A 24859-nucleotide genomic window follows, 5' to 3' on the forward strand; every position below is an offset into this window, starting at 1 on the left:
CAGTGATATGTTTACAAAGCAAACATTAGATAACTTCTCTATTTTTGGAAGAAAAGTTATATGCAAACTCTCAGTGCCTTTGCTTTGCTGCCCAACTCTAAGAGAAGGTACTTGTGACCTGACCTTACTGATCACACGTGACACGGTGCCTGGGCAGAGGCACCAGCCCCACACGTAGGCTTGGAAGGGGGCATTCACTCCTCTGGTGAGTAAGACCATGGCACGATCACCTCTTAAAAAAACGAAGAGAAAATTAGCCGAATCTTTGTCTCTTTTCCTCCTTTGTAATGATCCACACACCTTGAACCACCTCTTGTTGAGGAGAATCCATAAGCTGTTCAAGGGAGATTTAAAAATTCAGACGACGAAAGGAACAAGGTTTTCAATTCCTTCCTTCCTTCCTTCCTTTTTTAATGGAAAAGAACAGGAGTAGTAAAAGGCCGATGTGAGATCTGCGACGACTTGTCATGCAACTGCTCGGCGGCTCTGGATGGCCCTCAGTCCAGGGTCCAGCCCTCTTTTCACTCTTGCAGATTTCATTCACCAGAAAACCCGCTCTTCTAGAGCGGCGCCCAGAAGAGAGGAAAAGAAGGAACTTCAGCTGGTGAAAGCAGTCTGTGCATGGCACCGGTCCATTTCCCTTCTCTGAGACCTGGGGCTGGCCAGTAACCCCACCGTTTGCCAGAAGTCACTGAGCAGGGGCCGCTGTCCCATGGGTGGCGCGAGCTGAGCCGCCCGGCCTCGACCAGGCAGTGAGATGGCCGGGTGGGGGGACAGGTGGAAAAGTAGTCCCTGACCCATGGCCCACTGGTGCCGGGGGTGAGCGCCTCCTGCGCGATGCGGCGGGAGGCCTTGGGGGGTTCTGCCCTGGACTGGCGTCTTCGCCGTCTCCGTCACCTCGGGACCTTCCGGGAGACGGCGCGAGACTTGCTCGGGAGCTCACTGCCCGGCCTCCGCCCACAGCAGCGAGGGCCCCAGCTGTGGCTGCAGCCCCGTGTCCCCTCGTTTCAAAGCCCAGGGGCTCCGGGTGGCTACGTCGAGGTGACGCCACAAACCACCCTGGCTTTATGCTCGCACGAGTACAGCGCCCTCTTCTAAGATCTCCTCGCAGGACAGGGTGTCAGGCTGCTCCCCGTGGAGCACAGCGACTGGAGACCGTTTCGCCTTTTTTCCACTTTTTTACAACTTTAACACAGAAGTCATACGTGCTCACTGTAAGAGAGCAAAGAACACGGGCGCGCATGAGGGCGAGACGGGCTTTCTCTGCCTCTCGCAGAGCAGGTTGAGTTCACCCAGCAGACCGAGGTCCAAGTCGGGCGTCCGTCGGTTTAGGCCGCGGTCTCTGTGCTCACTGACGACAGCAGACAGATGCATGCGGACACGGTTTTTTGAAAGTCGCAAAAATTGTTCTTTTTGTCCTCTGACCAGGGGACGCTGCTTCAGTGGGGTGTCAACAGGAGTGGCCTTCGTGTTGCAGGGAGACTGGGAAACGGCCAGAGGACCGGGGCTGGGAGAGATGCGCAGAGCCGATGCTTCCTCCAGCGAACGCATCTGTCCTTTCTCCAGAGCAGGAGCTAGAAAGTTCGTCTCTGGCCAATGAGCAGAGACGCACGCATGGACAGCAGCACGTGCGGGTGTCCACACGCAGGTGTGTCGCACACGGCTCCCCGCCACACGCACGCACACGCGCACATCCCGAGCTGCCGGCGGGCTGCAAGCTACTGCCTGCCTTCCTGTCCCAGCACAAATGGGTCTGCATTTTCCTTTAACTTGGCAAGGTCAAAAAACAGGCTCGTCACAAGTGTGTAATGTCTTGAACCAAAATAGACTTCCTTAATGATTTGTTTTCTCCAATTTCACCACAAAATGTAATGCAGCCAACAAAAGAACTATTCTTCCCCGCGTATAATAACATGTTATTCAACAACCATGTAAGGAAGCCTATACATCAGGCTGCCAAGGGTCTGAAGTGGGGTTTCTAACTGAAATGTTTGGGAAGAAATCTTTTTTTTTCTTTTTAAAGTTTCACTCCAAGCTTGGAGGGAAACGATATAAATATCTAGGAGTATATACAGTTTTCTTTCATTGCTGTCACATGTTTACAGAAGTCGCTACGGCTTTACTTTATCACACGGGTCACTGAAAACATTAACCATAAAAACATATAAAAATACAAACATGTTCTCAGCAGGGCATTTACTTTGTAGCAGAACAAACAAATCACTTGCTTCTGTCCTTGTGCAGACAGACAGCTCCTGGGCAGGCCGGCTCAGGAGCGCCCCTCAGCTCTCGGGGGCTCACGGCCTCCGAGCTCTTCACGGAGGTCACCCCTGGGCCGGGGGGCGAGGGCCGGGGGGGCTGGGTCTTTCCTAGAGCAGGTTATAAGAAAACGAAGCCGCAGCTTTGTTCTTCCTTTTCCGAAGGAGAATGCAAAAGGAAGAAAAATTGTAATGCGGCAGAGCGCTGACAAACGGGGAGACCTGAACCTACTATTCAGTTCCCTGAAATACAGAGCCGGTCTTTTTAAGCATTTTTTTATTATAGTTGATTTGCAACGCTCCGTTCGTTTCTGCTACCCAGCATCGCAACCCAGGTACACACCTACACACACGCTTTTTCTCACGTCATCTTCTACCATGTCTGTCACAAGTGACTGGATAGAGGTCCCTGTGCGGCACGGCCGGGGAGCTGGTCTCCAGACACACTCCGTGGTCACTGGCCTGACGGAAAACTACAGAACCGACAGAAGACGGGGAAGGTAAAGCCCTCGCCGGAACGCCCATCCGCGCATGGTCCCGGCCTAAACCTGACCGTGGGCAACGCACTGTTACACGGATCCCCCGGAGCTGTGACGCGTCCGGGAAACGAGATGGGGTAAAGAAGCTGTATGAGCCAAGAGAAGGCAGAGCTGAAGTTTTAAAAACTAGAACATCAAGGACAGATTATCGCAATGACTCACCTCCGAAATGACTCAACGCTAGGGTTTCTCTAAATAAGAGTTTTCTCCTGAGAGAGAGAGAGCTGCTGTCTGAGGGGGAGGGGACTAGGACGGGACATACACATGTGTGCATACGCCCGCGTACACGCACGTACACAGACACACACCCCCGTGTACATGTGGGGACAAGGCACACACGCCTACATACACACATGTACACATGCAACGCACACACACGCTCATGTACATGCATGTACACACACGCCTACTTACATGTACGTAAACGTGCATATGTTTTCTATGTACTAATACACAGGTAAGCACACATACTCACATACGTACATGCATACATATACACATGCACATATAAACATGTATGCACACACATACACACAGGGACCCATGATATACACGTGCATATGTACATGCACACGTGTATCACATGTATAAACACACCTATACACACATACATACGTAGGCATATACACAGGTAAACACACATAATACACATTATCAGTACCCCTATGCATACAGGTAAATGCGCACCGAGTCACACACCTAGAAACCCACATACGTCCCCATGTACATACAGCACATGTAAACACACATAGATACACACACATCCACACGCCTATATGCATCCGCATTCAGACCATGCATGGCGCACTCGAATACACATACCCTAGACGCTAAAGTCAGTGCACCCTGCGTTTGGGATTCTGTTTGGGAGCCTGGGTTTAAATCCCAGACCCGCTGTTTACGCCAGGAGGCCTGGGCAGGTCGTTTCCCCCACTGCTGAGACTCAGGAGGGCACCACTGACACGCAGGTTAACACACGTAAGGCCCCTGTGTCCCATCTGCACTTAGTAGGTGCTTATTCTAGAAAACTCAAGAAGGAGCTGATCAACTTCAGCCTTTCCTGTGGAAACCGCTGGCTGTAACTTGTCGCATCACGGAAGAGGCCCGTTCCTCGCAAGACCTTTCTTTCACCCGTTTAAAAAACCCGTCCTTGGGGCTCGGGGTGTCCGTGGAGACAAGCACATGACAGGCAGAGGCCGCGGAGTTCATGCCGACCTCATCGCCCCGCTGCGATAATGAGGACCTTCGACGAAGCCGAATCACGCGGCGCACAGTAGGAATCTTCATGCTAAGCAGAATCCACGGCTGCAATTCTGAGTGTTCCCTTTGGCCACGTGCACAACAGTCACTACACACATGGCACGAAAACTCCCGTCGGGAACTAGGACAAAAGCTCTCTGATGACAGAACGTCACGAGGGAATCTGTGCGCCCCACCCTCCTGCTGCAGTGAGCGAGCCGGGGGTCTCTGCTTCGGCGGTGGTGAAATGAAACTCACGGGCTTGGAAACATAGTCGGCATTTAAACTTGAACTGAGGAGGAAGAGCCCAGGGTGGTATTTGCTATTTATGCGTTACTGAAAGAAGAGCTATGACCTTTATTATGAAAAAATAAAACGTGGATAAAGAATCCCTTGGCAATAAAAACACATACATAAAAAGTATTGGATTTCACCATCGAAACCCAATGAGAACTTTCCCCCTTTGGCAGTCAAACAAAAATTCCAGGAAAATAGTTTAAATTCCCTTTACAAAGTTCAAATGTAGCTATTGGTTGTTAACTTGCAAATGTAAGAAATAATCTTTTGATATGGCTATCTGACCCATATTTGCTTCTGCACCCTATGAATGTTTTGCACATTAAATATATTTAATATGCAATTATTATTACAGCCGTCCAGCATCAACTTACTTCATGTAATCCCAAACAGATGCATTATGAGCTCCTAGAATTCTACTTAAATTGTAACGGAAACAACTCACCTAGACGGAGAAGCTGTGCTCCTGATTATTTTGAAGAGAGAAGAATGCTTTAACGGCGACTTAGGTGCGCACTGAAGAATAAGCCCACCTATTTCTAAAATTCTGATGAGCGCTGTAGTATAAAGGCACAGCTTTTTAAAAATACCACGCATGCCCCTACCCTCGTGGTTTACAGACACAAACAATCGCTGAGAACGTCAGGCCTGAGTCTGAGGAACGCTCGGGCTGGTCACCAGGTCACTCGGCACGGCCGCTGAGGGTCTCTGCGGGGACGCTGGCCGTGGGGTCCCGGCTCAGACCTCCCCGTTGTTAACCTGCTTTTGATTTCAGCGACGTCTCAGGGCCGACGGGTTCCACACAGGAATTTACCGAGACAGTTCTGGAAGTCCCGGCAGACGTGGACCCTCGGTCTGGACACTGGCTCCACCCGATCATGGCTCCCCCAGAGTGAAAGGCCGTCTAGGGGAGGCAGTTACTACAGCAAACGAGACAGGAAACCTGCTTTCTCATCGCCCGAGGAGGCAGACATTGGCTTCTTGTCTCCCAGATACACGGGGACAACGCTAGCATCTCAGAAGTTAGGGGGTTCTGAGAAGAGGTCCCGTCAAACCCTCCTGAGCCGGGCATCCCTCCTGGCCCCGTCCTAGTGGGGGCTGCCCGGCCCCGCTGCAGAGGGACGGGGTCAGGGACGGGGACAGTGGCAGGCCAGCTGCGGGCCGCGGGCTTCCCGGAGCGCGCCTGGCAAGGGCGGCACGGGCGGGGGTGAGGAGGGGGAGCCTGGCGTTTCTCTGGTAATAAAAATGCAATTTACATAAACTATCGGTGACTTGGTGAGAAAGTAAAAGAGGTAATTGTTCGCATTCCAAACGTTTTAATATATAAGCTGTGTAACCATCACCCAAGAGCAGCGCAGCTGCTAACAATTTCTTCCTTTCCTCTCTTCTTTTCCCCAGGATAAAATGCACGCTGGAGCCAGGAGATGTTGCTCCAGTGAATGACATTTGGGAACCGGGGTCAAAACAGAACTGTGACGTAATACATTTTTAAGAAGTCAGGGAAGCTTGGAGTGTGACATTTGAAAGGAGCCCCCGTTGGAAGGACCTGCTCCAGGGCTCAGGACGGCGCTGGCCCCGTGTGTGCGTGTGTTTCCAGCGCCAGGCTGGTATGCAAACTATTGTCTATTGGAAGTGTGTGGTGGGAACGTTTGCCAGGGTTAAAGGCTGGGTCAATCTGATCAAGAAGCTAAAATTAGCTTCTGTGTGTTTTCCTGAAAAGAAAAAAAAAAAGAACTGTAAAGCTCTTTGTTTTCCTTCAAATGCCGTTCTCGGATTTCGGTTTCTGGTGTGTAAACTACCAGGAAACAGACGGCTGACAAGTGACTTCTTGTTTGCTGCGTCCTGCGTTATGAAACCGTGCGACAGGTAACCTGAGCTGGGGGACGCCTGCGAAAAGCAAGCATTCCGACCCAATTCACATGTTCCCATTTACAAGTATTAGCTTTATAAAATTATTCAAAGTGAATGCATTTGGAAATTCAACACCAGAGCTGTATTTTAAAGTATGTGATGGTTTGGCAAAGCCCAAACACATTAAGAAACTCGTCATTCTGAGAAGTATTGGGGTGACTTCGAGGTCACATGTTACTGGTAGTCTTGACAGCACACTGATTATTTTCATAGGAAGTGAGTTCCTTAAGACGAAAAAGAGGGAGAAACACGCACACCAGAGCTGGAAGCCAGGAATAACTCGACAAATTCAAGGAGCAGAGGAGAATCATCAAAACAAAACAGGCAGCCATGCGATAATGCAAGAAAAACATCAGCCTGCCTTCAGGCTGAACCGCTCATGTGCGGATGCGCGGGAGAGAGGGAAGGAGGACAGAGGACTCGCTCTCAGGCTCAAGACGCTGAGAGGAGAAGACAGAGCCGCAGCAGACGCAGGTCCGAGACCTGCTCACGCCGCAGAGACTTGCTCTTTTTCACGCTGGATAAGTGAAATCACAATGATCCATCTTTATGTCAGCAACACACCTCTCGAGTGTTATCGCCACTTAAATATTGCTAACTTTTAGAAAGCGACCTATGACACGGTGAAACGTGCTTTAAAAGGACCTACGGTGTAACAGCTATTTGGGGGTGTAAGTGTCTCCCTGCTAAGGAGGAGTCAGAGAGAAGAAATCAACAATTTTCCCTCAAGCACAAAATGCTATCCCATAAATTCGACCGACGTGGAAACACTGCATACTGGGGCCATGTTGGCCACAGGAGCTCCTGGTTTCTCCACACCCTCTCAATGTCAGCGACTTCCTGTACTTTTAAAATTTGAGCTCATTAAAAAGGTTTCACAGTCATACAAGAATAACATTTTTGGCAAAACTCACGTAATTATAAAATTTTATTTGTAAAATACACATACGATTACTAATTTTCATATTTAAATGCCCTCTGGAACTCTACGGAGACTAGTGGGTACCTGTGTGTGTTCAATTATTTTTTCCTTTGGTCAGAAATGACTGGGGAAAAAACCCATATTTTTTCACATAAATTTAACAAAATTCCATATTATTTCTATTTTCTGACCACGTGTTTCACATTCGGTTTAAAAACCCTCTTTTCGTGCAGCTCTTTTTTAAAAACGGGAATAATAATACTAAACAGCAGAGCTGTCTGCCTGTCCACGTCTCCAGTTTTCCAGCCACCACTTTCCCAACTTACCCTTTTTTTCCCACTTTCCTGGCTGCACCCATGGCGTATGAAAGTTCCCGGGCCAGGGATCCTGAGCCACAGCCGCGGCAGCACTGCATCCTGAACCTACTGCGCCAGCCAGGGGTTTGACCCTGTCCTGCTGCAGAGACAATGCCAGGTGCTTAACCTACTTGCCACAGCGGGAACTCCTGACTGTATCATCTTAAACGCAGCCGACCGCCCACTGCTCGCTGGCCAGTTTCTCACGCTCCACCCCTGCCACCCTGGAGGGTTTCCCACCCTCTCAGATCCTGAAGCTGTCACCCGATTGTCCTTTCTTTTTCTTGTACTTACTGTTTTCAGTAAATTCATCCAAAACATAGCCTCAAGTATCTGTTCTGGCGTGGGCATCTTTAACCAAGGCCCGAGCTGGACTTGGGGGGTGTGGGAGACCCCTAAAATCAGCTTGGGGGGTGTGAACACAGACGTGCCTTTCTGTTGAGAATCCACAGTTTTCACTGAGCACGCTCCGCCGCACGGCCGAACCCCGTCCTGTTCTCCCAGCATGTGTCCATTTCCACCAGCCCGGCATCACCTCTGCTGCGAGCCCATCCAGCACCTGCCACCCCAGAAGCTGCTCCTCCCACGAGCCCCGTCTGGAGAAGATGCTGCTGGGTTCCGCCCTCTCCCGCAACAACTGCAATCAGCTGCCCAGCCAAGGTCACCCTCCTTCCACTGCCTCTCACCATATGACCGTGACCTTGAACTCTGGGATGGTTCTGCTCCTGCCCCGTCCAGCCCCGTGCTACTCCACAGGCAGGCCGTGCTGTGCCACCTCCACGTGCCCTCAGCTGCTCCCCACTTCCCTCCACAGGCTTGTCAGGCCACCCAGCTCCCGCGCGGCCCCCCCACTTGCTGCAACCTCCACCTCACCGCCCTCGTCCTAAAGTGGGGGTGGCGGTAACAGCGGGATGTGAGAATTAAATGGAACCGTGTGTGCGACATGCCTGGTACATTTCAGTGCTCAGTCCTGGCCCTGGGTTCTGGGGCGTCTGTGTCTTCTCACCACTGAACACGACTGGAGGGGCTGGGGGCAGGTGGTGCTCATTTAAACCACCCCAGCGTCCAGCACAGGCCTTACCGAGCGTGGGTGCTCCCTAGGTAGCCTGTTGTTTCTCTGAAGTCACTTTTTCTTGGCCCAGGCGTTACAGAGGTGGAGGGAAGGGAGAGAGGGGAGCCACACAGGGGGTCTGGAAACTTTTTTTTAGACACTGAAATCCTTTACTTGCAAATGAACAAATCCCCTGTAGGGTCGGTCACCTTCAAAGTCGCACTGGGACACAGTGCCTGAGGCTTTCACGGACCAAAGCGAGAAAACCCCTGACAAAGCTTACTGTGTGGAGCACCCTTCAAGACACCCACGTCTGGCGAGAATACGTCCATAGGAGACACAGAAAACCTAAAAATGTCGCAAAACATACATTTTCTCAACTTTAAAAACTGTCCTGGACCAAAGGTACTACGGAACTTCAGATCTGCAAAGCAGTGGACGAATAATTAAAAAGTGGCCCAATTAAGTTGCTGAATAAGAAAAGCCAGTCTTGTCTGAAAAACTAGTTCAGACATCTGTGCTAAGAGGACCACAGAGGCGTCTAATCAGAGAACTTACGAGGTCTAACGTACACGCAGGCTCGACATGGGCATTAGCAAGCAGCTCTTATACAATGAGAGGCTCCAAACCTTGTACCAAATCCTTAGAAGCCTGGCACAGGCAGGCACCATTTTCACTTTGTTCAAGCTACTAACACACTGAGTAAACCCTTCCTACGGCTCTTGTTAAGGGGTACTTACAGACCCAAGCTAACGAGGCAGAGACCGAAGTTGAGAGAGCCTGACTTTGACTTTACACACCCGGGTGGTTTCCAATCCTGAAATCCTATCAAGGAGGACCCAAGGCCAGGTCTAAATTTTAAACAGCTATAAAATTATTTCATGTTGGTAACCAAATACGGTTGACCCTGAACAACGGCTGGAGTTAGGGGCGCTGACCCCTGTGCAGTCAAAAATCCACGTATAACTTTACAGTTGGCCTGCTGTATCCACAGACACTTTGCCTGTGGTTCCTCCTCCAAGGATTCAACCAACCTTGGATGGTGCAGTACTTACCACAAACAAATCGTCATACATGGACCTGCATGGTTCAGCCCTATGCTGCTCGAGGGTCAACTGCATGTATAAAATGAGGAATTCTTACACACTGTGGGAGTCGCAGAAGAAGTGGGGAGAAAAAAGGGCCAGAAAGAATATTTGAAGAAATGATGGCTGAAAATGCATAAATTTAACAAAAGACAGGATTCTACGGATCAAAGACGCCAGATAAACAGAAGGATAAACTCAAAGTGGTCTACACAGAAACATGACCAAAAGTGTCAAAAGATGAAGACGAGGAGACTCCTGGAAGCAGAAGAGAGAAGAACTTCGTCAGATACAGGGGGTCCCCGAAAGATCGTCAATTTCTCACCAGGAATCTTAGAGGCCAGAAGGGCCATTGGTGGGTGCATTTAAAGAGCTGAAAGAAAAACACTGTTAAATAGAATTCTATATCCAGCAAAACTATCTTTCAAAAATAAGGAGAAAATATAGTTCCCATCCTGGCTCAGTGGTTAACGAATCCAACCAGGAACCATGAGGTTTTGAGCTCAGTCCCTGGCTTCGCTCAGTGGGTTAAGGATCTGGCACTGCTATGAGCTGTGGCGTAGGTTGAAGACGTGGCTCGGATCCCACATTGCTGTGGCTGTGGTGTAGGCCAGCAGCTATAGCTCCAATTAGATCCCTAGCCCGGGAACCTCCATATGCCACGGGTTCGGCCCTAGAAAAGACAAAGAGACCAAAAAAGCGGGGGAGGGAATGAAGACTTCTCAGATAAACAAAAGCTTAGGAAGGTAAAGGAAGCTAGACGGTAACTCAAAGCCCTCTGAAGACAGGAAGATCCTGGGAAAGGTGGCCACAGAGGCACTGTAAAGCTGGAGTTACCATAATTTGGGTTGGTGACTCTACCTTTCATTTCCTACATTATTTCAAAGCAAGTGTGTGAGAAACTACTTATTAACCTATGTTATTGGGCACGGAACGTGTAAAGATGTCACCTGTGACACTGACAACAGAACCAACTACACTGAAGTTAAATCGGTATAAGTCCCATTAGATCATGGCAACTCTAGGACGTCAAGTGTAATCCACGTGGTAGCCACGGGGCAAGTGTCTACAGAATGTACACAAAAGGGTGAGGAGGGACAAGGCAAGGACCTGGGTCCAGCTCTGCCAGCCCTCGGCGGGCCACTGGACCTTTCGGAACCTTCTTTCTCTCTCGATAATTAGGGTTAATACCTACGGCAGAGTCAGAGTGAGGAACACACAATCGAATACAATTGAAAATGCTTAGTAAACTGGAACTTTCTCTAGAGAATCTGGATGACTGCTAAGAACACACACCATGCGAACTGCATTCTGATGCCTACGACACCTATGGCCACGCCCCTTCGTTGTAACTACGTACGTAAAAGGGGGTAACACGTAAGCCGCACCGTTTTCTGCTCAATGCTACAAACAGCACAAACAGCAGCATTTCCTGGGTTCTTGTTCTCAGTGAGCAAAGACATTAATTTTCGGTTCTGGTTCCCTGCTGGCTTATGGACCAGGATTGGGTGTTTTCATCGCTGTGGCCCATGGTTCAGTCCCTGGTGAGGGAACTTTCACACTTGATCAAGAATAATCACGACAAAAGTCTAAGACTAAAAAAAAAAATTCAGTTCTGTGGATCTTGCGGCAGCAGCCCCAGAATGTGCACATCATTAGACGATACTTCTTAAAAGAAGATCGAGCATTGCCCTGCCTCCTGTCCCAAGCCCTGGCACAGCGGGTGGTGACAGAGGGCCCCCTCAGAGCCGTCCTTTCAACCGAGGAGTTGCAGCGGCTGCGGTCAGTTCTCAGCTGACTCACTGGAAATGCGTTCCATTAATGCTGCTAATGCTTGCAAATGATTAAAACCCCAAACCTGTGCATATTCAGTGCCATCCCCACAGCGGAGCCGAATGTCTGAGTACAGGAGGACACGGACGTGCCCTGACCTCTGCGTGCCCATGGGGGGCCCTTCACGAGGTGCATTTAGGCACCTCGCAGGACCTGCACACCACAACCTGGTGAATAAAGGTGTCAATGTGACTGGCGAAGCCTCCAAGCATAATTAAAACAGCCATAAGCGACCCAGGGACTGGCAGCAAAACAAATCCATTTTAGTGACACCGATTTCATGACACGAACAACTGAGCTTCCCCCCGAGGGGGGGGGGCACTCCATGCAGAGGTCCCTGCTGAGAGGCAGGGACCAAAACCTTCCCCAGGGAGGGGGAGTAGTGGCTTCGGCACCAGTAACAAAGGACATGGGCTCCCCTTTTGCCCTCTTGCCCCTGCGGACGCTCGCTGTCAAGGGAGGGACACGGTGCCCTGTTCGGCCGGCGCTCATCACTGAGCAGCCCATGGCTGTCACAGGTTCACTCTAAACTCAGAGGCCCAGTGGCAGGTTCACATGCCCACAGCCACCTGCAGGAGGAATGAAAAAGAGAAGGGACAGCAGAGAGGCTGCGGAAGGAGCGCATCACCTTTCCTCCCCAGTGCAGACAACTCAAGGACCCTCTGATCCGGGGACTCTGCCTGAGAGACAAGTGTGTTCAGCCCTTTCTGGCACGTTCAGAAACTCGACTGCTGTCGACCCGGCCTTCCCCTCATCTGATGTGGATTACAGTGGAATCCCTGCACTGCACGCAGGGCATCTCAGAGACAAGGACACAGGGTTCCAAGCGCGCTGGGCACCCGGCACACGCCCATCTGCCCGCCACTCCTGAACATGAAGCCCCTGCACTCACAGCTAGAAAATCATGTGCCAAAAGACTGGCAAGTTTCAGATTCTTCTTCAGAAGCAATTCCACACCCAGAAACGTGCTGCTTTCTTTGGCTGACAGGGAGGCAGTTTACCTCTTCCAGGTCAGGATGAGCCGGCAGCTGCTCTATGGGGCTTGTGGAACGGCTTCCTGGCGGGCTGCACAGGTGGGCCCGCCCTGGAGGGTTAGTGGGCATCTCACGGCCCCTTCCCTCTAAACCACCGCAGGGGCCACAGCGCCCTCCCCGACCTATGGGCAAATCCCCCTTCTGAGCCCAGAGGCCCCTCCCGTGTGATCCAGGGGGGCTCTGTGGCCTGCTCTAAGGGGTGGGGTGGGGGGGGGGGTCCACCAAACTGCGAGGCCCTGAACAGATGCTGGTTTCCTTTCACGTCGGTATTTCTGATGGGGACACAAAGCTCTCTGCACAGAGAAGGACAAGTCCCAGAGGCAGGTGCCGGAGAGTGTGGAGCCCTGGCATCCGAGCCCCGGCCCTGGCTTTGGGAGCCCTTTTTGGATGGAATCCAGAAAGCCTGGCCTGCACCTGTGGCTGACTTATTTGAAGAGCGGCAGCTGCTTCGAGGGGCATCTCCGGGGCAAACGACACACGGGAAACGGCCCAGGTCCCACCACGGGGTCTCCATGCCCTGGGGCTGGGGCCATGGCCAGGGTGCTGGCTGCCACCATCCCAGCACCTTCTCCGCACGCCGGCGTTCACGTAAACGGTTAATTCTAAGGTCAAGCTGCATTGTGGTCACAGGTGGTCTGTTCTAGAACAAATAACCAGGGGTGGTTCTGAAAATACCTGCAGAAATGTACTAAGTCTGTGAAAACGACAGTGTCACTGCCTTGGCTGGAGCGCAGAAGGACAGGGTGCCGAGGAGAAACTCCTCAGAGGGGACCGTCCTTTGCAGCATCGGCCCCTGGGGCTGCCGTGATGGATCGTTCTGTCCCGACGGGCGTGCAAGTGCTACCAGGCCTCTCAGGCAAGTAAGACCAGCGATCCGTGGCCCGGGGGTCGAGGGGCCGAGGTGGGAAGGGAGGCCCCAGTGGAAGCTCGTCTCAGAGGCCTCGGCAGCAAAGAGGAGGCACGGGGCCGCTCCCTGCACAGGAGGGTGGGCGTCGTCGTGAAGGCACTGCAAGGGGAGCTCTAACTCCCGGAGGCCCCACGGAGACGACTCCCTTTGCGGAGTTTTCTTCCTCACCCCCTTCCTGGGGGGACACGTCGCAACGTAATTAAACAGCAACTGACCTGAGAGAAAAACGTTTACACTCCTGACCCATCTGTGCACCCCACACATATGCGGGCTGAGCCGGCTCTGCCAGCGAAGTAGAAAACCATGACCCGGGTTGTCTGAGAAACAGTTTTCAGATGGAAGGGCAGGAGAATCTTCATTATTCAAGAGGAAGGTATTTACGGAGGCAGACGTTAGTTAACGCGAGCCCGGGTTGCTCATTAAGTAAAAGTAAGTGAGAAGCGGCTGGTTAGCTTTCTGTACTTCTAGTCGCCGTCTAAAGGGGACAGATGCTCTCCTTAAAATCCCAGCACGCGCGTTCCCTCGGCCCCAGGACTCCCGTCCGCGGAAAAACGGGGACATGTGTGTGTACAAAGACAGCCGCTGAGCAAGGCGGGGCTGTGGGCTCAGCTGAAACGTATTCAAAACGTAAAGCCATTACTGAGAGTTAATGTTTTAAAATCTAGGAGTTAAAATTGAAAAGGGAAAGTTACTGATTGGCAGGTTAAAATGTCTGGCATGCTCTGAAATCGAATGAGTTGCCATTTCATTTCATCGCGCCCAAGACAGCGGAAGGTCCTGGGTGGTTTCCTGAAGGTCCGTGACGGCCAACGGACGGTCCCGTTTAAATGAGATGCCGTTTAAAACGCTCGCGGTCGTGGGAAAAAAGCTGGGCTATTTCAGGATCCTCCTTTTCCATCGGGCGGAGGGGCTGGGGCCGGGCGCTGCCCTTCCCGAGCGCTGCCCTTCCCGAGCGCGGGCTGAGGGCGCAGCTGGGCACCACATCTTCTGCCCGTGGCTCAGGTGTGACCCGTCCTCTCCTGGAGCGGGACCCTGTGTGGACGGCCAGCAACCCCTTCCCTCGCTAGAGGACAAGGCCCCATGAACCCTCTGTCTCCCGGGCTTGCGTGAGGGCCGGTTTTTCCAAGGCCCCTGACTTGAGCAGAGCGGCCCAGCCTTCCAGAGAGCGGCCCGAGGGCCACTTCCCCGCCAGCTGCGGCGCCCGCGGGCCTCCTGAATGACCCTTATCTTCTGCGGACACTGTGCGCACCTGGTTGAAATCTCCGAACCCCACAAGGCGCATCCTGAGCCCTCCGTGTCCAGTCCTGACACCGGCCCCCCAGCCAGGCAGCCGCAGGCACATCCTTGTCACCCACCTGCCTTGTCGCGGCGACACCGTGCGCTGTTCTGCTCCCGCCCTCTCATCTGGACGTCGCTTGGAGCCGTTTCCACCTCACGGCCAACATCCTTGCCCTCCTCCTCAGCTGCAGCCAACCCCACAACAGAAGCATCGTAATCCACTCAGCAGTTTTAATTTAGATACTAATTAGTTCTCCGTAGATGGGCATGTGGGCTTCTCCCACCCCACCCCTTGCTCCCGAAAAAAAGAAAAATTGGGAAGTGGTTTTGGATTTTTGAATCTTGCATTACTTGTTTTGTGGCTCTAACGAGGTATATCTGATCGCTTGTGTTTAATTTTCTGGTCCTTGAATTCGATCCCCAAATCAAAGTAAACAATGCCATATATTCTATTTTTAATTTTAATATTTTCAGCAAGTATTTGTTAAGTATCTCCTGCTATAGGTCTAACTCTCGGTATCCAGGCGGTGCAAGGCGGAGGCGGGGGTGGGGACAAGGGGGCGTGACTTTAAAACACCCCCAGTGTACCTCAGGGGCTCATCGTGTCGTCGAGAAGAGAGGCCCTCGAGCTGCTCCGAAAGGGGGCAAAGCCGTATACGACCACGTGTCAAAAGAAGTCGCATGAGTTTAGCTGTTTCTATGTTAAGTCGGTAAAACATCTTTTAAAACTGTTTCGGGCAGCAGGTGTTTCAGTCAGAAACCCCGGGTTCAAATGCAGACTGTCACTCGCCCTCTGCAGGATCTGGGGCAACTTCTCTCTAGCTTGTCTGGGCCTGTTTCTATGCAAACAGGAGGGAGTCTTCCACCTGCTGTGGGGGACCAGGGCCACGCACAGGGGCTCCCCACGAGATGACACCCTCCCCCTCAGAACAGAGCCCTTCCTGGCCTCTGGGGGAAGGATGGCCCGCACTGGACAGAGGAGGAGGTGGAGGGGACGAGGGCAAGAGGGCACAGAAGCTGGTCTCTCCTGGGTAGGGACGTGGTCAGGAAGGGCTGCTGGTGCCAGGACACGGGGGCCGGAGCAGCACCATGGCCACCGTCCTGGCCGCAGGGGCTTTATTTTTTAAAATATGTTTTTTGATTCCCTAGTGTCTTATCTCTAACAGATACAAGTCTTTCTTCCTAGCGGTTCTGCTGCATCACCCAAAAGAAAAACAGAAGCAGCGCCTAACCCCGAACTCAGATTTTGACACAATAAACCCTGCAGAGACCAAGGTGAAGGCTCAGACTGGGGAAAGTGCGTCCCCGCCTCGCCGGCGACCGGACAGCCATGCTGCCGTTTGACTCGACTCAGAGAGGCATCCGCTCTGCTGCTTCCAACGCGCACCGGCGGCCAATCCGTGTCAGTGTTTCCGCTACCGAGTGAGGACAGTTTAACGTTTCGCAGGATCTGAAAGCATCTGGAGAGCGCTGCTGGGTCTTTCAGGATAAAGTGGCTAACAGCCTTGCGTGAGTGGCATAAAGCCTTCCGGCTGCCTCCGTGTGCACCAAAACCTCCTTCATATGAAAAGAGCCTATAAAAGGGAGATTCGGGTAAAAGCGGTTGACGCAGAGGTCACGGGACCCTGCGTTTCCTTTCGAATTTTGTCCAGTTCTCCCTCCTCTTATAACATTCTGTGGACGCTTGCAAACCCCTTTCTTCTGCAGCCAAGCGCTCACTCAGCAAAGAGGACACCTGAATTACATAAATCTCTATCATAAAGTTACATTTCTGTGCAGAGAGAGGCTTGTCAGGAAAAAAGTAATGAAGAAGAATAGCCGAGACAGAGGGATTTAATGATATCCAGCTGCTACTCTATGCTGCTGGCTGATAAGACTTTGTTTTAAGGTTACAACAGAGAAAGTTTGGGAAAAGGCTAAAAATTCATACACAGGAAGTGCAAGTCTTTATATTTCATTTGTTCAATTTCCGCTAACCCGCGCCGTTATGTTCATACGAGGCTTAACTTTCAGAATGTTCAAACGTGTCACCAAAAGACTTTAAAAATGAAATTTAAATTGCATCCAAAGTGTAGAAATACTGTACCTTAGGGAAAAGACACTTAACCTATCTGGGCTCGCCACATGTTTGGACGATAAGATAAACCAGAGAAAGCGCAGATTGTTCAGTGTTTACGGCGTATGTCTCACTGTGGCGATTTTCCTGCACTTGCAGTGGGGCGGGGGGGGGGGTGGGAGATGAGAGATTGCCCTTTCCTAAGCGGGGGGTACAGCCACTTCCTCTTCACACGGGGAGGGCCGTCCAGTTCGACCTGCATCTCTGGAGGATGCTGACACCTAAGCAGAGTCTGCTTTGCGGAGGTCCCAGTTCCAACACAGCGCACGCCCTGGCGTCCCGACCTGTCGGGAGGGCGCTGACGGGTCAGGTGCCGAGCCCAGCACCGCAGCCGGAGCCCCCGGGGGCATCGGGACGAAGCCTTGCCTACGGGGGGCGGGGGGTGGGGTGGGGAATGGAGTCCTCCGTGGGAGCAAAGCAATTAGAACTCTGAAGAAAGAGCCTCGTATCGGCGATGCCTCCTGGATTTCCTGCGAGGGAGCCAAAGCGGGAGAGGAAGGCGGGATGTTCTTTCAGGCTAATGAGACCTTCCTGCCGGCCCTCCCCGCGGTGGGGGAGGCCTGGAAACAGCGGGCGCTCTGGGCACTTTCCCACAGGTCTGGGCAGGATCTGCAGCCCGGGTCCAGCGCCCAGAGGAAGCGGGGCGTGGAGGCCCAGGGACCAGGCCCCGGGCAGAGACAGCACAGAGCCAGCGTCGCGGGGCAGAGGTGCAGGAAGGCAGCGGCAGGCAGCTGTCTGGAGGTATTTCTGCTGTGGCTGCAAACCTCCCAGAAGCTAAGTCACAGGAACGCTCCCTCCAAGGGAGCGAGCCAGAGAGCAGGAAGCCTCCAGATACAGGAAAAGCCAATAAGACGCAGGGGAGGGGCTCTGCTCGCGTCCCAAGCTCAGCTCGCCAACATCTCACATTACAGATTCGCAAGCTAATTACTGCGAGCCAGACATATTAAAAAAGTCCCCCTACGACTAAGTGAACTCAGAGTCCAGAGAGAACCTGGCTCCAGGCTGAGATGGGGCTCCGCATTTAAAAGTCTAATTACGGCGAATCCTGTTTGCGTGTCATTCTCTCAAGCACTAGCATTATTGAAATTACTCCTAACGACTTAATTGATTTAACCAATACCTCAAGTAAAGATTAGCCAGTAATTAGCTCAGCCTGCAGAAGCCGGAGTCTTAGGAATGATGCGGCTGTCCGCGATGGCTTGGGTTCGTTTTGTTCTCTATGTGCATTTATTTATCTCTGTGAAATTGTGGGTTAGACCACTTTAAGCGGCCCTATCAGTGTATAGTCGACCCTGAAAAGAGGGGGCGGTGAGCAGTGGTTTCTCGATGAGCACCAGGCCTGGCGTGGGCGAGGCTCCCTCCACGCTCCTTCCCTGGGCTCCGTCCCGGAAGGAGAGGGTGGCCGTGTCTGTGACTCACCCGGGGAGCAGCACCCCAAGTGTGATGTACTTAATGTGGCCTCTAAACCGTCTAAGGCAGCATAATCTCCAGATCGGCATGTACACACAGCTATGAAAGCCCTGCCAGCACGCCGTCTGCTCAGCGCTCAGGAGCGCATCTCCAGGCCAACATCTTCTCCCCGAGGTGTGGCCTTGAAAGTGGCGTCCGCAGGACCCGCCCGTGGAAGAAGCTGAACGGAAGGAAAAACCTCCCATTATCTCAGCGCCGCCAGCGCGTGGGGAGGAGGGGGTTGCCCGTTCTTCTGCTTTCGGTCTGTGGTGCTGGTTTGGAAGTAAGTTCATCCAGTTTCACAGCTGGCTATCGCGCTCGCTGGCGATGAATAATCACAGAGAGAGCGTGTCAGCCCAGGGAAAAGAACGGGCGTGTCCTTGGAGTACATTTGCTTTATTTCCAAACCCAAAGTGAGCCAGGGACCCAGGGACACACGCCTTTTTAATCCTGACCCTTGACTCCAGACCCGACGCCGCTTCTGCGGGCCTCTGGGACCGCGGGCAGCCACCCTCAGCGACTAGGGGGTGAGCCCTGCTCCGTCGACAACAGCACGGTCCCTAACCTCTGCCAGGTGGTAATCCAGGATCGGCTGTTAGCTGTCAAATGGACTTCCCCCTGCTGAAATACACCCTGGATTTAATTAGCCGTCATTCTTGATACTTTATGGAGCCGAGCCCAAGCGCCGTGGCTTTGACATTTAACCCCTGACCCTTACATATTCACCAGCTTTAAACTCCTCGGGGACGATGGTCCCGTGGAGTATATCTCAGATCCATCATCTTGGCCACGGGAGTCAACGCCAAGTCAGGGGCGCCAGGCCCACGGCCGCTGTCGCTTTCACCCCGACACGGGAGAGAAAACCACATTCCACCACGAGGTCCGTGGGGGGGGGGGGGGCGCAGCGGAAAGCACTCGTGCGTGCAAGAAGCTACCTCTGCAGAGAGGGGGGGAGGGGGGGCTGGCTACCGGCCCCCTGACCGCTGGGCCCGCGGCCTTGGGTGTGGACGTCTCGTCTGGGAACCCGCTTCGCTTTAGCTCGCAGTCACGAACAGGGTGCTCTGGGAGCTGCTCGCTGGCCTGGCGTCACCGTCACTGAGGCATGACATGCGTGGGAAGCGTCCTTTCAAACCCCTCCCACGTTCCCAGGCGGCGACCTCCGAGGATGGAGGCCCTCCTTTGAGAGTCCCAACAGCAGCCCATCACAGAACAGGGCTCTCCGGACGTCAGACCTTCCGAAACTGAGGAGGAAAAGGCCCCGGGTGGCGGGCGCTGTTCGCCGAGCCGTCTCAGGACCTCAGGGTGGGAATATGCAGCCAGGCCGCGCCTTGGGGAGTGACAGCCCCAGCCTCTCTCCCTGCCCTGGTACCCACGGGCCTGGCACCTAGCAGGTCCCCAGGGACCTTCCGAGTGGGCAGCAAATCCAGCCTCAGCAGGCAAACGCGCTGATGTCAACCAGGTCTGTGACAAAAACAGGAGCATGGGGCACAGACCTTGGCCCATGCCCATCGGGGCCAGAGAAGTGGGTACAGCCAGTGGGGAGCCCGCCCGCCGAGTCTCAGTTAGGGCCAGACGCCAGGTTCTAGCCTCTTTTAAGAAACCAGAGCCTGGGTCAGCTGCTCGGAGGACACTGCACAGAGACCCTGGGCGCCGACGTCTGGCTGCCCCCGAGCCTGTTCTCCGAGGGGCTGATGCAGGCAGATGACCGCAACCCTACTGTGTGGCCGTGAGCATCGCCCCAACGGCGTGATGGGCGGGGGGCAGACGCCTCAGTGGCACTTTGGTGCTTCGGGGTCTGGCAGCCACCTCGCCGGGTGGGCTGACCGTGGTGCAGTCACGCCGCCCCACAGGCATGTTCCGAATCAGGTAAGTACCCGCAGCCTGAGATCCACGAGCCCCACAGCTGCCCCTCCCAGGCGACACGTGACCACGGCAGACACTCCCGGCATCAGAGGTGAACAAGGCCTCTGTTTCCAATTCTCTGGAATTTTGTTCCGGTTTTGCTAACTGAGGTTTTGGTAACGGAAGTTCCCAGGTGGTAAAAAATCAGGGCCGGCGCCTGGAGGCTGGTCTTGGGGATCCCGAGAGCTCCAGGCTCAGCATCAGGCCCCCAGCCCGGCTCTGGAGCATCCTCAGCATTTCATGGCCTTCCTGGTTCTCAGGCTGGTCTTAGGTCAAAGGCGAACGCCACCCGGGGAGGAGGCTGAAGATTCCAGTCGTTCGTAAGAATCGTGACGCTGGAAAACAGCACGTTTTCCCTCCAAACTCTCAGCAAAATGAAACTGGGCGCCGACGAGACCAACTTGCCGGCTTTTGAAACTTGTCTAAAGACCAGTGTCACGGCTGATTAGAAATCACCAAATCTTCTTTAAAAGAGCCACTTTCTTGCAAAACCTCGGACATACAAACTTGTTCATTTAAAGCATTTCTGGCGGTCGGGAAGGAAGAAGTGGTTGACAGTTCAGCAGGGAGAGAACAAATGGGGCATTCTGCACACACGCCCCAATTCTGGCATGACGTCCCTGCGTGGAAGTGCATGTGTGAGCGTATGTGTGTGTGCAGGTGTGCTTGTGTGCACGAGTGCTCTAGTGTGTATATGGGGTTGTGTGTGTGCATGCATGTGTGCGTTTGGGTGCATGAGGCTCACGCTACAAGGAGTGACACTGACCCGAGGGGTCACGGAGGCTGGGGACCCAGGACCTGCCCCCTTTCTCCTCCCTCTCACCCCCACTGGCCCCGCAGCCCCGCAGCCCCCACCGCCGCCCCGCCTCGGAAGTCCTCCTCCAAAGTCACGTCCTCCCCAGTCCCCCACTATGGTCTCGGCCTGGAACTTCCCTCGGGGCGTGGGGACCCCCTGGGTTCGGAGTGGCACTCAGGTCGGGGGGACTCCCAAGTCCGTCCTCAGTCACCTCACGACGCTCCCCCTCCGCTGCAGGCCTGTCAGGTTTCCTAACTCTGTCCCGCAACCTCTGACTCTGCTTACTCTGCAGACTCAGCCCGAAGGACCCCCTCCTCCAGGAAGTCTTCAGGGCGCGAGGTCCCGCCTCCTCCCTTCCCGAGGAGCCCAGTGCAGACCGAGTGCTCACCGCAGCACGTGCCCAGGGAGCTGCCCCTCGTCACCGACCAGCAAAGGCCCCGGAGCAGCCGGCCTGACTACGGAGCCAGTGGGAGGGGAGCGGTTGTGGGGCCGCTGGGAAAGCTGGAGGCACCCTGCCTCTCTGCTGGGCACCTGGCCCACGGCGACATGGGGAGAGAGAGGGGCAGCCGGGGCCCTGACACCTCGGACGCCAGGTTGTGCAGGACAACGTTTTTCCAGATTCACCTTTTCTGTCCCTCGAAGCTAAAAATATCCTAATTTGGGGACGGAGTCAGGGCGGGAGATGACAAGCTGCCTGAGGTCCTGGCCTCCAAGGCTTCCAGGAACCCTGGGCTCAGGCAGAGGGTCTGCAGCAAGGACGCCCCACTCTACACGGCCTGCTCTGCCTGGGAGGCAACTGACGGGTGGCGTAGATCAGAGCCACAGGCCAGTGTGACAGCACCACTGCCCGACCCAGTGGGTGGCCCTCGGGGTGACCGGGTGTGGCCCTGGCCAGCAGGTCTGATCATGCGAAGCAGGCCGTGACCATCTGCGGTGGGACCACCCTGGGCCCTCCTGCGTCTCCCGACCCCACAAAAGAGCCCGCATCACAGGACAGGTCAAGCCACAGTGACCAGGACCCTCCAACTCAAGGACTCTGCGTGAAGCCCACAAGCACAGCCCCCTGACCTGGCACTGGGCAGGTGGGGTGCTCTGTCCTCTGCCGTCTAGGCGCTGGTGAGCGGCAAAGCCAGCATTCTGCTCAGAGAGCACATCGGATCTGTCTTGCCTGCTCACAGGACCCCTGCAGCCTTGACTGACCATTACTGGGCCTGGACACCCGCAGCCTGGACACTCACGGCTGCGGGCCAGACACCTGCTGCGCACTGGGCAGTAAGGCCTCAGGATGGTGCAGCTCCAGGCCACTCGGGTGAGGGCAGAACTGGGCTCCGGTTTCAAGTTTGTCTGTAAACCTTATATTTCCCCAAGGGTGCAGGTGGGGGCAAAAGAAAAAGAAAAAAGCTAAAACCAAAACACCCAGCAAAACAACCAGGCAAACAAACCACCACCGACGACCAACTCCACGCGGAGTCAGTTACCCTCCTTGCGTTTGCGGGAGGACGAGAGCACCTCGCCTCCCTCCTTTGCCGTCTCGACCCTAGGATGAGTCACCCTCAAATCAGACGCTGGGCGTGTCGTGCTGAGGCCTGGGCGGACGGTGCGTCCGGCAGTCCCGCCACCGTGGTGGGCCTTAAACACACTCCTCGTGACGACAAACCGCCTCAAATGCTTTTTACCTGTTTCAGGATTCAACATAAAATGCTTACCGTACCACGCCTTTTGCTTTTACCTTGAATTTTAAACTTTAAAATACTTGCCATTTTTTTTTTTTTACATTTAGTTTGGCATTTCCTAGAGTCACTGACAAATAATCTTCCTTATCAGACGAAATCTTTCAAACTTTGTACCAAGAAATATAACCGCCTACACCACTCTCTCTCTCTCTCTTTTTGGAGAGATCTGAAAAAATCAGGTATCGGCCGTGTTGCTTTTGCTGTTGTTTAGAATATTCTGGTTGGCAACATAGCAAAGACAGTGCAGGCACACGCGGCCCCAACTGTATGTGCCCAGCAGGTTTTAGGAGAACGACTATGTGAACGCACATTTCAAAATAACTCTGGGTCTAAGTCCAAGCACACACTTTTTAAGAAGTGGGGTAACGTCCCTCTCAGACAATTTTGTGCAAGCGGAAGAAACGAATGGCAGAGGACTACATCTGTCATCCTAAGGTGGCATTTCTTAGTTCATGTTGCACGGCGCTTTCCATCTGCGATGGAGGTAATCGGTCAATGCCATCGTCTGACTCCGTGACTTCTCTTTCACGCACAAGCTCCTTCCACCCAGCGTGGCTTTATTGCGGTTCACAGACATTGCGTTTTTACCCATGGAAGGTTTATGGTGACGTGCGTTGTCAGATGACGGTGAGCAGTTTTGAGCAATAACGTGTGTTTTTCTGAAGGCATGAACTTTTTTTAGAAGTACTGCTACCGCACGCAGAGCGCAGCTCGGGGCAAACACAACCCCAGACGCCCTGGGAAACCGAAACAGTCACATGATTCATTCGCTTTCTTGCAGCGTTTGCCTTCCCGCGGTGGCCTGGGACGGACCCGCCAGGTCTCGGAGGTTTGCCCGGGCTAAAAACAAACGACGTGGCTTCTGTCAGGTCACAGGCTGAGTTAATAGCCCCAAGCCTGATAAGCCTCATACTCACCGGGCACGATCCACAGTCAAGACTGAACTGACGCCGTAAGCAGAAGAGACGTGTGTCCCTGGGACAGGTCTCAGTGGTGAACACGGACACACTCAAAGACACGGCGCCTACACCCGTGTAAGCCCGGCTCACAGAAGACGCACAGGGACTCCGGCCGTGCAGGACGGGGGCCACCTCGCTGCTCACAAACGTGGGCTGAATGTTCCAGCTCGGCTCAGACCCCAGACGACTCTCCTGACGCGAGTCTGTCCCCAGAGGCCCTGCGAAGCCCTCGCCGGGCCCTGGGGCGGGACATGCCGTGGGCCCCGTGAGCCCTGGGGGACACGAGGAGTGCAGCCTGACTCCAGGACTTTCGGTGGGTTTTAGCTCTGAAATTCTCTAAACCAACAAAGGGAAACGCAACTAACTGCTTCCACAGAAAGTAAACCGCAGCTTATTCCAGAGGTGCGAGGAGGAAGGCTCTCTCCAAAGGGAGCGGGAGAGATGGGAAGAGAGACCTCTGGAGGAGGCAGGGCGGGGAAGGCACCGGGTCCGGAGCCCCAGGAGCCCCCACAACTTGCGATGTCCAGGGTGACACACCTCAGTCTCCCCCAGGGAACTCTTTCAACTGCGCCCTGTGTTCTGGAAAACTCGGCCGAAGGGCAGGGCGGGAGCTGAGAGCTGGGCAGCGTCCGGGGAAGTCTGTCCAGATCGTCCTAAATTTAGAGCGTGTACAACTGCTATCTTGCAGGAGGCAGCAGAGCTAGCTGTGACCCCAGGAGGCAAGAGCTCCGGCAAAACAAATGATTACGGGGGAAAGACTCTTCCTGGGGAAAGACGCGGCCGACATCACTCCTGACTCTCCAGACATGTTTAACAGGCGTCACCGGGGCCTTTTACTGGCGGGAGAGCAAATGTTCCCGAAAAACTAAGATGACGGTGGCAGGGAGGACGCGTCACTTCCCAGCAACGTTCACCCATCCAGTCTGTCTTGGGTCCCCCCCCCGCCCCGCCTCCTTTTTAGGGCTGCATCTGCAGCATGTGGAGGTTCCCAGAGCTGCAGTTCAGAGCTACCCCACAGCCACAGCAATTCAGGATCTAAGCCGCATCTGCAACCCACACCACAGCCACAGCAACTCAGGATCCTTAACCCACTGAGGGAGGCCAGGGATTGAACCTGTGTCCTCAAGGAGACTAGTTGGGTTCGTTATGGCTGAGCCGCAACAGAACTCCCTGTCTTGGGGTTTTAATGCCTCG

General features: G+C 53.8%; 1 protein-coding gene across 2 annotated transcripts in view; it reads right to left on the reverse strand.

The window, feature by feature from the left end:
• The window catches only part of GMDS (GDP-mannose 4,6-dehydratase), a 433626-nt gene that overhangs the window by 127737 nt on the left and 281030 nt on the right, over positions 1–24859 (reverse strand). The gene's annotated exons all lie outside the window — the stretch shown is intronic.

The sequence above is a fragment of the Phacochoerus africanus genome, chromosome 9 (assembly GCF_016906955.1).
Source record: "Phacochoerus africanus isolate WHEZ1 chromosome 9, ROS_Pafr_v1, whole genome shotgun sequence".
In the NCBI taxonomy this organism is placed as follows: Eukaryota; Metazoa; Chordata; class Mammalia; order Artiodactyla; family Suidae; genus Phacochoerus; species Phacochoerus africanus.